Genomic DNA, 15,988 nt, shown 5'->3' with positions numbered 1-15,988 from the left:
GTTTTGGTCCCATTCTTGGATGCTCTTGGAGTTTAAAAAACTCCAGAGCTTAATATGACATTCTTATTGTCATGAACTTCTGTTAATGGAGAAAAAGGTCGTAGCTTGAGTGTTCTTGGTCCAATGTTCAAGTTTTGGTCATATTAAGAGCTAAGGACTTAGGGTTGTAGACCTTGCCTTGGTGTGAGGTCCTAATGGATAAATTTGGAAACTTTATCCATTAAGTCATTGAGAAGATTTAGATATGAAGTTTTGGGCTTAGATATATAAGGATTAAGTGCTTAATGAAGAAAATGGCACTTCAGACAGTTCCTACAACATGGCCAAAGAAGGCCCATGTCGTGGCTGAGTCCAAATTTGTGAATGTTTATCCTGGAATTATCACGACGTGGCCAATGAGGGCCCACAATGTGGTAATGTCCTGAATGTTGACTTATTAACCTTGCGTTCCCACGACTTGGCCAATGAGGGCCTATAACATAGCATTGACTTTGACCAAGTGACCATTGAATTTTGACTAGTTTGACTTGGAGTCGAACTTGGAGGATTTTGGTTGCTGATGGAGAATTTATTTGTATTGGTGTTAGTCGGTTCGTGGGATTGAGCAGTGCAAGGTGTGAGAGTGTCGATGTGCATATTTGGTTCTTTAGTCCATGTGAGTTTCTCACTATGGCATGTATCCCATTGTATATCCTTTGCATTGTAGGATAGAGATATTGTTAGAGTACAAGTAGGCTAGTGGCTTAGGGGACTCTTGTTATGCCTTGCAGTTAGAGTACTTGATGTTTTTGTACGCAAGACTTGTAGGGTCTTGACTGTTGATCATATGATTATGTTTGGAGGCATGTTTGGCAGGATAATTAGGGAAGGCTAGTTGCCAAGGGAATGTATTATATTAGTTATGCATGTGTGTATGCTATATGGTTATGTGGTAGTGATAGAGTGGTTCCTATGTAGTCTAAGTTGGATAGCCTGAGATGTATTGGTCTAATGCCTCTTGTGATGTTCTTGTCTGATTGTTAGCTCTCTGGTGGATCATCAGTTCTACTGTCTATCTGATCCCTGACTACATACAACTTTATGTTTTGTATGCAGGACCAAGAGGTGGCTCTTAGTGGTGGGGGTTGGGTTGGGCCCGTTTGTATGTTGGAATGGGCTCGTAAACTCATAGGTTGGTCCTGTTTCATATGTTGCATATATGTGGATAGGAGACTTGTTGCTCGACGCTAGAGTCGATATCTTGTGTGGATGCATTGTATGTATGATGGAATATGTGGTATACTGGGGAATTCACTAACCTTTATGGTTACAGTTGTGGATAAAACATTTTGTAGGTCGTTCGTGACAAAATCTCGACGGGACTGTACATACGCGTCGAAGATGTTCGTTTCCACGTTTTTGTAAATTTAACTCTGATAATGCATGGTTCAAATCAATCAAATGTTACTCAATGGTTATTGAAGTAAATGTTTAATTGGTGAATATATTTTAAATTTGAAAAATCTTTTTGAAAATTTTGGGACGTTACAGATATACGTGGTCAATAACTAATTTGTTCTTATCCAATCAATGTCAAACAATAGTTAAGATAGTCTTGTTTTGTTTTGTCCAGTCTCACACACCAAATAGTACGTAAGAGACTTATTAAAAGAATGTATTTCATTTTTTGGAAATGAGAGCACAAAGTCCCCGAAATTAATGTATTTTCATATCTATCTATTTTAAATATAATTATTAATTAGGTTAAAAGATATTTCCTTAGAAAATTCAAAAATTAATATTTCTAAACTAAATCATATGTATTTAGACTGTATTTAGATACTAATTTTCTTATAATATAACCAAAATCTCATTGTTTGGGTAACTTAAATCTTGAAATAAAACATAACACATATGAGCGTGAGACGGAAACGGTACCGATCGATACCGTTCTCGATTTTTCGAAAACAGAATTTGATCGAAGGTCAATCCCGAGTACCGAACTGAATTAATATTACCGGTATCGGTACCGAGAATGGTGCTGGTTTTCTGTACTAGTACCGGTACCGATTCCCGAATTTTATAATTTTAGAGTACCGCGTATCATCCCATATTAGTACCGATTCTAATACGATACCAGTACGGAATCAGAATTTGATACAACCTGAGGATCTCTAAAAACCAATGTAAGTTAACATCGTTTTTTCGTATTCTTACTCAAACTTTGATTATGTTTCATACGATATAACTTTAGTTTTAATTATATATCCAAATATCATCTTATATCATATTATATTTGTCACCTAGTTTTGTTACTTAGTTTTTACTAAAAGCTATTACTTCGTCTAACTAACTTATTAGACATAACTATTTTTTTCTTGCTAATTTGCCAAACACAATCTTGCTCTCATATGATACCTTTCGTTGAGACTTTGACGATGTAAGTGATTTGCTTAAATTGAAAAGAAAAAAAATGGTACAATATTACTGTAAGAAAAAGCCAAGCCAACGGGCCTTCGAAATATTTTTACACGTTTACGAATTTTTTATTCAATATACCAAATTTTATTTAGTTGATGATCGATTTAATTTTAAAGTTGTGTTTGACGCATAAGTTGGCTTCTTTTTTGAACTTATTAAAATGTAGTGTTTGGTGATGAACTAACGTAAATTATAAGCTGAGATAATGACTTAGGAGGGTAATAACGTTTCATGTTTGTCTATTTTAGGTCCCTAACGTATTTTTTGTGCGTATTACACCATTAAGGTTATTATAACCGTTTACAAATAGTCCTTTTAACAGAAAGAAGTCGGTAAAAGGATTATTTACAAACGGTTATAACAATCTTAATGGTGTAATATACACAAAAAAATACATTGGGGACCTAATATGGACAAACGGGAAACGTTATTACCCTCCTAAGTCATTATCCAATGAAACCATAAACCCCTATAATATATTTTTACTTTTTAAATAAGAAACTTATAGGTCTTGGGGTTGGTAGTTTGAATGTTTTTAACCTCGGCATTCTTTATAAATGGAAATGGCGGTTTCTTAATGACAATGGAACTCTTCGGGTTAAAATTGTCAAATTTTGTCATGGGGAAGGTGGTGGTTTTTCGGACGATTCAAGAATAGGAATCGGAGGGGGTGTTTGGTAAAAGATTGTAGGATCCATTAATCACTTCCATTAGAGTGGTTGTATTCCTTCTAATTAAATGTATAGAGTGGTGGGGGATGAGACTCAAACGAGGTTCTAGAAGGATGTTTGGTGCTTAGATATTCCTCTTAAGGAGTTGTTTGGGAGGCTCTTTGCTTTGGCCTTTAATCAAGATGCTCGAGTAAGTGAATAATGGGATCCGGGGGGGGGGGGGGGGGGGGATGTAATTTTCATTGGCGTCGGGGGATTAGAGGAGGGTTGAATCAACTCAATTTGATTATCTTGTAGAAGGATGTTTGGTGCTTGATTATTCCTCTTAGGGAGCGGTTCGGGAGGCTCTTTGCTTTAGCCTTTAATCAAGATGCTCGAGTAAGTGAATAATGGGATCCGAAGGGATGTAATTTTCATTGGCCCCTCCTCTAATCCCCCAACGCCAATGAAAATTACATCCCTCCAGATCCCATTATTCACTTACTCGAGCATCTTGATTAAAGGCCAAAGCAAAGAGCCTCCCGAACTGCTCCCTAAGAGGAATATCCAAGCACCAAACATCATTCTAGAACCTCGTTTGAGTCTCACCCCCACCACTCTATACATGTAATTAGAAGGAATACAACCATTCTCATGGAGGTGATTAATGGATCCTATAATCTTTTGCCAAACACCCCCTCCAATTCCTATTCTCGAATCTTCCGAAAAACCACCAACTTCCCCATGACAAAATTTGACAATTTTAACCCGAAGAGTTTCATTGTCATTAAGAAACCGCCATTTCCATTTATAAAGAAGGCCGAGGTTAAAAACATCTAAACTACCAACCCCAAGACCTATAAGTTTCTTATTTAAAAAGTAAAAATATATTATAGGGGTTTATAGTTTCATGGGATAATGACTTAGGAGGGTAATAACGTTTCCCGTTTGTCCATATTAGGTCCCCAACGTATTTTTTTTTGTATATTACACCATTAAGGTTGTTATAACCGTTTGTAAATAATCCTTTTACCGGCTTCTTCCTGTTAAAAGGACTATTTGTAAACGGTTATAATAACCTTAATGGTGTAATACGCACAAAATATGTTAGAGACCTAAAATGGACAAACAGGAAACATTATTACCCTCCTAAGTCATTGTCCCTTATAAGCTAGTCTTTTAAAAAGATATATGAGATAGCTTATTGATAAACTCATGAAATTTTTCTACAAGTTTTCCAAATATATCCTTGTATGCTCATTTCCTGCTAAAAAAATAATCTTTTATGCCATTTACATTTGTTCATCTAGTTTATCAACTAATTTTTTATCAAACGTTATTATTTATCAACTACTATTTCAATTACCAGGTATCTTAAATAAAGTTTAACTTTTTTAGACTTCTACTAAGGCTAGTGGAGTGGCTTGGTGTCCCTCATCCTCATGCTAATGTGGACCATGACATGCTATGGGAACACTTCCCCTTGACCATGGCATGACAAAGAGCTCGCAAATTGAACATGTAGTGTGACAAAGCTGATGTGACATGCAAAATAATGACGCGACAATGCAACATACATTACGCTGCTCCCTTTAGCCTAATTACAAAATTTACAAGGGAACGAACACATCTACGTGCTAGCTATCCCGTCCTAGGCTCGACTACAGGCACTAGCAGGGGAAATGAATATGTTCTCCCCCATCATGCCTCCGGTTGCGATCATCAAGTAGCTAGTACATTTTAAACCCAATCTTCAATACCTCAAATTTAACATTTATCAGTATAATTTGTGCATGCTCAAAAAAGATTTGTTACATAGAACTTTTTAAATTCATGAATCTACAACATATAGTTACAATCATTCATAAGATCATGGTTCAAAATAAGTCTAAGAGATAGATAATGGGAAGGTAATTTGCATTGGCTGCCTATGATCAATCTAAGGGACTGATTGAGTATAGATGTAGTCCTCATCCTCAAAACCGCCCTTGTCTGACTTATTTTCACTGCCTTGCTGATGACCCTTCATCGTCTTCCCACATGACTCCTCATTAATCTGATTAATACAACACAAAGCATGTTAATATATATGTTTGGATGTATGCATATATATAAAGAGAGATGCTTATGATGATGGTAGTGGTGACGATGATCTAACCAAATGGACAGAGTTCATAGATCCCTTGTCCGGTTTAGCATCAAGATTCACATGAGATAAGATGAGGATGAGGAACAGCAAAGAGAGGAGGCTTGTAGATCTCATATTATATCTGGTGATGTGTAGCAAGCAAGCACTTATGCATCAATTAAGAAGTGAACATGAGCAGATTCATATATGTATATGTATGTAACTATGTATACGTATGTTTAGTCTGACACATACATATGTATATGTGTGGGTTTTTGTGAAACTGTACCAGCTTTTGACCTGTCCCTTGATTCCATGGCAGCAAGCTCCAGCATCGACGAGATGCGTTTGGCTTCTTTTGCTATTATATATATAATATATATGTCACTCCAAGATTGATCACCTTTACTGACTTTCTGAAAGATTCTCTCTAATAAAGAAGATTTAAACATATATCGTATAAACATTTTTCCAAATCTTTTTAAAAAACCATTTGTGAAAAACTCCTTATCATTCTTGCGTAGTGTTCTTTTTAAGGAACTTTAAAATGATGTCCATCGAGTGTTTGGAATTTCTAAGAATTTTCAATTTTATACTGTTTGCTACAACTTATCTAAGAGCTAAAGAAAGCTGGGTTTTATATGTAAATATAAAAAGATGTATTTCCAATTTTTCAAATGATTATTTAATTCTAACGTGAAACACGTATTTCTTGATCATGAAGTGGGCTTCGGCCCGAGACTCTTTTGAGTGTCCAGCTCTAATTTTCACAGTTAGCCCAGTTTTAGATCCAAGTGATAGTCGTCTAGCTTAGGTCATGTCTATGAACAAAAAATACCGGTCTCGGACCGGTCCGAAAAAACCCGAGACCGAACAGTTCTAAAACGAGGCCGGAAGTAATGTTAACCAATTATTCTTTCTCTAAATAGTTCTTCGTAGAAGATTATCTTCAATTCTCACAAAAAATTTGATGTAGATATGACAACTTTTAACTATTTGCTTATAGATTGGTTAGTAATTATTTTATATCATTTGTTATCTCTAATAGATTAGATGTAAAATTAAAAGAATTTAGCCCAAAGAAAAACGAGCCGAAAGGAGTCCAACATTGTTCAAAGTGTATTTCCAATGTATACAGCCTTCTAATTTCCTACTCATTTTACTCTTTAAAGAAGATTACCTTATACTAATACATTTTTCATGATCATATATAAGATAATATCAATAAAGAAACAAAAAAGTTAGACATTTTTTTTGGATCATATCCATTACGATCCGTACAAGTGTACAACAATCTTTTCATGTCAACTTGAAATCGTTTAAACCCATTACCCAAATATTGAACCTTATGCTTTTGCAACTCGATCGATGATTTAACAATTACATTAACAAAAATTGCATATGTTTTCTCACTTGTGATAACGGCAATAGCTAGCCATTAGTTTTTTCCAGTCATGGACGAGGATGAATATTAACTATTGTGATTCCAATTATTATTTATGGTTTTTATCGTTGATCCTATTCACACTCAATGGAAGGATTAACGATGGTGATTGATGGAGTTTGGAATTCACAAATTTAGCGAAGCAACAATGATCAATAGTTTTTTCGTTCTTTTGTGTTAAGATTGATGCATCATTTTATCCATGTTTCTATGGTGTTGGTGATTTGTATCATTAATTATATTTAAATGTAATAGATTAATCTGTTGACCAATGCAATTTTGATATATATTGAACAAGTAAGGATGGTGTGAAATGCGTACCTTTTGAGATTATTCAATATTCAAAGTAAATTGTCATTAAGGGGCAAAGCCCCTGAACCAAGAAGGGTCCGGGGGGGCGCTGCCCCAGGTAGCGAGGTCCAAGGAGTGGATACCCCTGGTGGGGTCCAAGGGGCAAAGCCCCTGAGGTTGAAATTTGAATTTAAGAAAATTGACCCATTTTTTTACCCTAGTTCTAGACCCGAATTTAAAGGAGTTTAGTGACAGTTTTATGTCGGTTTTCAGACAGAGTTATTTCTTGTAACTACTAATTTGGCAGTTTTCAGACAAGAGATTAGTTCCCTATTAATTGGTCATTCTCGTTTTTACACTGGTACACACAAGATCATAATTTCTTCTTCATTATTTGTGATGGGATTTAGGTAAACAAACAAAATTAAAACCTTAAGTTTGCATACAACCTAAATAGGATCTATGTTTTCTCTATTGAACCTCTAACTAAGAGCATCAAAAAGAAACTTGGAAACCCTAGGATATTTCTCGAAATTTAGAAGAGAATGTTTTAGGATTACATACCTTTTAGTTGTTATAGCAAAACAACTAAAATCTCATTTGTTGATATCTTGGAAGCAGGCACCACAAGTGTTGTGTCTCTAATGGAATCACACCCAATCTAGAGTAAAAAGGATATGTCTTAGATCCTTTGCTTGGTGACCAAACAACCCAAAACCCCTTGTCCAAGGGGCCTTGGACAAAATCTCTTAGGGATTCCCTAGAGATTTTCGTCCACTTCATTTCATGAGGTTCTAGAGCCTTCCTTTCTCAACTATTAATAAATAACAAAACAGTCTCTGTATTTTTGATTAATCCAATTAATTCCAATTAATTTTTGATTAATTATTAATTAAATAATATGATTTCTAATTAATATATTATTTTAATAACACATTAATAAACCATTTATTTGATTTATTATTCACATAATAAATTAATCACTCTCTCTAAAATTATCTTGTCTAATTGCTAGGTTTGAAGGCAACCCAAAAGGATTGTGCTACTATCAGTTCAAGTACATAGCAATTTTAGTTAAGGGCTTAGACACATAATCTAACAGTCTCCCACTCGGATAAGTCTACAACTATAATTGTCAGTATAACTTCTGAATCGATCAACGAATTGTAGCTTCAAAAAGCCGTTGTCGAACTCTCACCCAGTCAGTTACGTGTCCTAAGATAAGTGATCATATAATCCTCCAATCTGTAAAATATCATTTGAAATGTCCAATACATAATGACAAAAAAAAATTCGTTTTTGGATTAATAATTCGTAAATACATATTGTTTCCATAAACCCAAGGCCATAAATATTTATCAAAACATCATCAAATCAGAGTAAATCATAGAATGCGGAAACATGTAGGGTGTGCTCTGCAATCATCCCGAGCTCTTCCATTTGAAAACCGAAGTAACTGAAACATAAACTGAAAACTATAAGCACAAAGGTTAGTGAGTTCCCCAAGATACCTCATACAACATATACATAAATCAAATACTGGGCCGCCGCCCTCCATTGGGCCTCGCCCGGTCTCGAGTCCCACTCAGCCTCGGCCCCCGCCTAGCATTGAGCTCCACTCGGATTACAGATCTGTCAATCACCAGGCCCCTCCTGACATTGGGCCTCGCCCGATACACACATAATCATATAACCATATAATCATATAAACATATAACCTTACTATCCCATGCAATAATCACAAAGACTATAGCATACCATACATTCATCGAGCCCCGCCTGGCATCGGGCCTCGCCCGGTAAGCATAAAACAGATACTAATAACTAGCATACAATATACTCATCAGGCCCCACTTGGCATCAGGCCTTGCCCGGTAAGCATACCATCTCATAAAGCATGCAAGAGTTACGCATACAATTAGCATTCAAACAAAAAAACCATGGTCCGACATTGGTGCCTTCGACCCGCTAAACCCAATGAGGAGACTCGCCTCATACTGCCGAATCACACAGAAGATCCCTAACTGTTGGCTGACAGATCCCCGAACTGTCAATATCAAAACAACACCTAATTAACATTTGTGTCCCAATCCATAACCATAAATCCATACTCTGGGTAAAAAGACCATTTTACCCCTAACCTATCTTGGTCTAAGATTAAGACCCAAACTCACAATTTGAAAGGCCCAAAAGCCAATTAATCAACCAAGACCCAAATATAGCCAAATTTTCCAAATTAGGCCCAACCCCTTACATGAGCCTTCCCTTAAGCCGAACCATTTTTCCTAGTCCAAAACATTTGTAAGTGGCCCATTAAGAACTCAAAAACCCAATCCCAAAAGAAAGCCCAAACTCGAAGCCCAATAAGCAAAATCCCACCTGACTGAGTACGCGGGGCGTACTCAGCTGTACGCTAAGTTTACACGCTATTTGGCTTGTACGCTGCGTATACAGACTTGTTCGCCCAGCGTACTCATCCATTAAGCCAAAATCCTTTTTAAGCTCTTAATGCTTAAGTCCAGAAGTCCAAACCACATATCTGATTTCAAGGGACTTCTTTAGTCATGAAGTTTCCAACTTTATGACTTAGCATAACTCAATGGGACCCAAATCAAAACCCTAAGTCCCAAAATTCATCAAATGACTACTAAATCATGCATGGAAGGTTTATACTCATCAAGATCCAAACTTTATGACTCCATAACCCCAACAAGGGCCAAATATGAAGCTTAAAGGTTCTGGAGTAACTTCTACTCACAAGAACCACCACAAAGGGAGCAAAATCATAACAAAGTGCCACCTAGCTAGATATACATGAAAGATTTGTCAAGGTTGAGACTTTATACCTCCAGAAGTTAGATCAAGTTGAACAAAGCCTGGATCCAAAAGCTCCAAGTCAAGCAATGACTCTTCAAGAAGTTCCTTCTTCCTCCTCAAGCACCAAAACACACATAAATCACTTTGAAGCTCAAGAATAACTCAAATGGGGGCTAGGGTTTCGTTCTTAGGGTTAGAGAGGATGGAGGTTGGAGAATGGGAGAGGTTTGGGTCCATAATGATGCTTATAAAGAGGCCAAACCCTAAAACGTGTTTTTGAAATAGCCTTGCGAATGCCCTGTGTCCCCTTAGGTAACGCCCAACGTTCCCAAGTTGGCCTGCATCCATTTTCCTTTTGAACGCCATGTGTTCCCACCTGGTACACCATGTTTACCCGGTTTGGCCCAAAACCCTTCTAACTTCAAATGGTCATAAATTTTTCATCTTTTATCCGTTTTCGATGTTCTTTATATCCACGGAAATGTAATGAGAAGCCCTACACTTCTATAAAATTTATTTGGCCTGAAAACCAACTGAACTTAAATCCAAAATTCATGAAATGTGTGAACCAACGCCTATACCGATACCCTTGGGCTCTAAAGTACAACCCGAACTCTTTTATCACATAACCTACCTTACCCATATCAAAAAAGAGTCTAAACCCTTCTCCCTTAAGGAACGAAGCCACATATTCAGGTCACAGTCCCGTATTTATAATATAACTCGCTACAAAACGTTGTGTCCAATCCTAAAAAGGGTATTTATTCCTAACAATTATTCCTCAAGATTCCGGGTGTTACATCATTTGAACACGAGACATAGAATAGAATCAATCTCTTTGTCCAATACTTTATTTCCTAATTTCTTGTTTGTAATGACACAAAATTTCTAATTGAACGCATCAATTTAGTCATGACCAGGCTCGACACTATAAGTCAATACCAAATCACAGAGGGCCCAAAGATATTGCTTTTTCTGTTAGGGCAAAATGAATGAATAAACCTTAACTTATATGCTTGCACCATTTACTCATCAAATCACGCATGACAATACATTTTATAACATCAAGTTACTGATGTGTTTACGTATTATCAATGCACAACCGACTTTTAAACTACAACTCATATATCTTCATTTTAAGATTATAAGATATTATCGTCTCAGAATTACTCGTGATATATTTCATGAAGTAATTCTCTGAGCGTGGGTTTATCCAATACTTAAATCTCCATTTCTAGGTACTCATGAACATTGTAGAAATACCATTGCTATGTCTAAAACTCTTTTGACAATCTACAATTCAATTCATGACAGTCTTAATTCACAACTTACTTCCACAAGTACGAACGACTGTGGAGTTTGAATAATCAAATTATTCGGGAAGTAAAACATGCAAAATGAAATACAATAATAAACTAATTAACTATGGTCTCAAAACTTTTTGAATATAAATAAAACTCTTATTATTTCATCACCATAATAATTAAGACTTTCTTCATTATATGATACTTCGAGTAATCAACTAAAAATTTGAATTAAATAACATCAGTCATGTCATGTTATAAACATGCATACTATGTCTCTCTATGGTCCTTCCTTGGTGAACAGATCGAATGGACATTATTACAAAGATGCTCATTTCACAATTCTAAATTCTTATCACTGTCTAAAATGTATTGGAATTCCAATCTTACATGCATTGATCTTCTGTGATGTCGAGGCTTCAAAGTCACACAGACTGAGCCACCAATATTACATAATGTCCCATTGGAACTTTGTTACTAGAAATAATTCCATGATGGTTGTAATGCTTGGAAATGGAGATGTTCCTTGTTGCCCTTCGGAATTGAAAGAATTATGTTTTGGCCCTTGTAAGTAGTATGCGGGACGTACAACAGCTTACGCTTTGCTTACTAGCTAAGAAGCTAGTACACGGGGCATACCTCTGATGAACGCCTAACGTACTAGTGGATGTTGGCCGTGGGTCTGTAGACTCGTACGCTGGGCATACGAGGGGGAGGTAAGAAAACCCTAATTTTTCAAGTTGTACCCTATATAAGCCATATGTTAGCCTCTTTTGATCATTTCCTAGCCAACCTCCATATCCTAAAAACCCTCATCCGTTCCATAGCCCATGTTTGGTGATCTTGAACTCTTGTGAAGTTTTTGTGGAAGGTTTTGTGTATCTATAAAAAGAAGAAGAAGAAGAAGAAGAAGAAGAAGCTTGAAGACTTGTTCTTTAGAGGAGGGCTTTGAGATCCTGCTTTATCATCCTCTTTTGGTGTCTTGTGAGGTCTAAAGTTCAAAGCGTGCCAATTCATTTTTAAATCTTCTCCTTGGCATGTTTTTGGTCATTTTGGTCCTTTTGGTTGGTGATTTGGAATTAAGGACGTTTTTGGAGCTTAGCCTTATAGATCTGTACATGTTAAGGGTTCCTTGTGCATAAAGGTGCAAACTTTATGGTGGTTTTGGTCTCATGCGAGTATTAAGTCATTTATTAATCTCATTTGAGCTCTAGAGCACCATTAAGCCATTCATGCACATAAAGTTGGCAACTTTATGTGATTAACCACCTTAGGGAAGTCATATCTGAGTTTGGATCAAAGTCTTAATGGATTAAGAGATGAATTGGAAAAGTTGGCCATGATTTGTGAGTACGCTAGGTGTATAAGTTTGTATGATGCGTGTACAAGCCTTTCATGCTGTACGTTGAGCGTACAGGCTGAGTACGCCTCACGTACTCATCAGGCGTGGGTTTCTTTGTTTTGGGCTTCAGCTTTGGGCTAGGATGGGCTTGGTTGTCTTGGGCCATGTTGGGCTATCTGGATTTTATGGTTTAGCTATTGAGACTTTATTAGACTCTCTTGGGGGAAGGCCCATGAAAGGGATTGGGCCCAATTTGGAAAATTGGGCCATATTTGGGCCTTGAGTGCTTGTGTTAGATTTTAGGCTTTTGGGTCATCTAGATTGGGCCAAGTTAGAGGAAGGGTAAATAGATATTTTACCCCGATTTGGACTCTCAGTGTGAGTCATGATCTAGTTATTGATGGGTTGTCATTTTGGTATTTGATAGCACGCGGATTTTGGCGGATCTGCAGTCAGATTTTTGTCTGTGGGTTTCAGCTGTCTGAGGTGAGTCTCCTCATTGTACTATTGGGTCGAAGGTAGCAATGTCGACCTATTGGTTTATGTATTATAAGAAGACCATGGGTGGCCCTTGGCATTTGTATGATAGGCTAGGAGGTGGCTCCTGGAAAATCTATATGCTAGACCAGAGTTTGGACTCTAGCAGTTAAGTAGATAACTAGTTATAGATTGTATTCTAGTTCTCTTTGTGATGCTTTCATGGAACACCATGAGGTGGCTCCTAGCACTTTTCTGTAAGACCTAGGGTTTTGGTCCCCCGCCTGGCAATGAAAGACCATGATACGGCTCATGGCATAATGGAAAGACTATGGTTGGCACATAGTACCTCCTATTGCATGTTTGATAAGTATGACTCATATGTTATGTATGGTATGTGGTATTTGGGGAACTCACTAAGATTTATGCTTACAGTTGTTGTTTATGGTTTCAGGTACTTCCGGTTCGAAAGGGAAGGGCTCGGCTTGATCGCAGCGCATACACCCATATTTTCCGCAACCTTGAGATTTTGGGATTGTACTCTGATAACTGTTTTTATTATAAAATACCTTTAAGTGTTTTAGTAAATGATAAATGGGTGTTTTGTTTGTTTTAAAAATAAAATTTTTACCTTCATAATTTGGGGTGTTACAATAATGCACGTTCGAGTTCAAGGTACACTCTTTGAACACTTCTCTTGCAATAAAGTTTCCAACTCACATGTAGAATTTTCAAGTATCTCCCATTATGGAAACATTTCCATATTTCCATATGACAAACAATTCTGATTAAGAATCATCTCAACCCATAATCATGTCACTATGGTCCATCCAAATTAAAACCGTACTTCTAACCGTCCATAAGCAACCAATCTTCAGTAAACCTCAGAATGTTTTTGACAATTGTTTAACAACTTTAGTCACACAAATCCATTTCCTCTCAATGCTCAAGGCATTTGGAAAAATCAGAATACGTGAATATTATAACATATGTAATTGATCCTATATCCGAAGCATATTGGACTCGATTCATTATATCTGATATATGTTCAATCTCTTGCTATAATAGTTTCATATATGGAATATGTTGAACCATTTCAACATTATATTCATATATGCCTATAACTAAGTTCTATTAAACTATACGACCTAAACCTTTAGATTCAAAAAAGTATGAGTGCCCTCTCCTTAAAGTCTACTACAGCAAAACAATTCCCAAATTATGCAATTTGCAAATTTGGAAACATTGTTCTCTACAAACAGTATTGTCAACATGCAATTCCCACTAGCTTTGACATGTACCCAAAAATCAAATGGACTTCTAGAAATCAATACTCTTGACTTTCTTACCAAAGTACAGATTTTCATTATGTGATGCTTCGATAAGTCTCCAACTAGACTTCTTAAGCTTATACACCTTATTGGATAACATATGTGTGTGTTTAAACCCTTTCAAAACTTGTAGATATATGTTATGAACGTTTAAACAACTCCTTGTCATTCCTTACAATTCGAAATATGAAGAAGGATGATGTAATCATATTATGAATTTAAGAATGCAATTAACACAACCAATATCTATGTTGATCTTTATCGGATCTTTAAAATCCACTAACGAAAGTGATTTTTCATGAATTAGAGCAAATATTTACCACATAGATTTCAAGGTGAATACGTTCCCATCCATGTCTATTTATCATTTGCAACCTACAATCATAATATAAGGTTTAAGACAAAACCAAATTCAAATTTAGCTTTCCTTCATGGACTGAACTTCGTAATTCTAAATTTCTTTCTCCTCTGGTAGCTCAAGGGCCTACCAATGTTTCCATGTTGTTAGCAGATCACGCATATTGATCAATGTACTTTCACTGACCAACGTGTTTTGCTTTTGCAATTAAATGAAAAACATTGAACTCATAAGCATATCCAACTCAACTAGAAGTACACAGAAATAAGAATGTGTCAACCAAACACGATAGGTTATTAACCTCAGGTCGCGTGCCAATGATAACTAAAGGTTTATTTTTGGTTCATTCTTGATACTCTCAAGATCAATACAACTCCCACTGACTTCTTAACATATGAGTTTTATCTTAAGGAACATTCCTTGAAGATCTAAAACAAATATTCAAAAAGTGTGTATGGGTTGCTGACAAGAAAACACTTCATAGAATATGGCTTAGTTTATCCTTTGTTTCTCGATTAACGAAAACATCACAACTCCAATTCTATATCTTCTAGGGTAAGAAAATAATTTTTACTCCACATATTTTGAGGTGTTTTCAACCTTCTTAGTTTAAAAAAAAAGTTTTAAGATACGATTTATAGTTACTAGATTATGACTCTAAAACTTGATTGGAACAAAGTATGATTCATCTATGATCGACCCATTTCCAACAATGTTCGATTCTTCTTCTTAGTCGTACAATTGCACAAAGATGTTATTCGAGGATCAGTTTTGGTATAGCTCCACAATCATTAAGATGATCATAAAACATGATACTAAAGTACTCTCCTTTCCTTTCAGATTGGAGAAACTTTTATCTTTCTGCCTAATAGATTCTTCTTATTCGTTCTACTACTCTTAGAATTTTTCAAATTATTAGAATTATGCTTAATCTTATAAACACAACCATATTTACTGAAACATCAGTAAATTATGAAGCATAAAGTTTTCGTCCTTTGTGGTGGATCTGAAAAGTCCATATCAATATGTAGTTGATCCATTAGTCCTTCATTTAACTCACATAAACATGTGATTAATGAATTAGTCATAATTTTCCAATGAACATGATTCTCATATACTATACAATACGACTTGTACAACACCAGGTATCTGTCCAGTTGGTGATGAGATTTCTTTTCACTTGGTCAATTATGACAATACCACAAGCGATATCATAAAAATCAAATCCACAATTAATATTGCTAATATTAGAAATGTTATCAAAACTTTCATAAATGCCATTGCAAGGAAATATAAATAAAATGAGGCAACCAGATAAACCAAAATTTCACTTTTATTAAAAGTAAATGAAAAATTGGAACTTGTCCTTACAATGCATAAAATGAA

The 15,988-nt window shown here is 36.0% G+C and overlaps 1 long non-coding RNA gene across 1 annotated transcript; it reads right to left on the bottom strand.

The window, feature by feature from the left end:
• Positions 1-4,904: 4,904 nt before the first annotated feature.
• LOC145090501 (uncharacterized) lies at positions 4,905-5,487 on the bottom strand. The gene is made up of 2 exons (XR_013701614.1): positions 5,269-5,487; positions 4,905-5,166 (listed from the first exon to the last, which is right to left on the bottom strand). It is a non-coding gene; the product is annotated as an uncharacterized LOC145090501 (long non-coding RNA).
• Positions 5,488-15,988: the final 10,501 nt, after the last annotated feature.

Source organism: Lactuca serriola, chromosome 2 (genome assembly GCF_051521515.1).
Source record: "Lactuca serriola cultivar US96UC23 chromosome 2, Lser_US96UC23_V15, whole genome shotgun sequence".
In the NCBI taxonomy this organism is placed as follows: Eukaryota; Viridiplantae; Streptophyta; class Magnoliopsida; order Asterales; family Asteraceae; genus Lactuca; species Lactuca serriola.
This window is presented reverse-complemented; position numbering and strand designations above follow the sequence as displayed.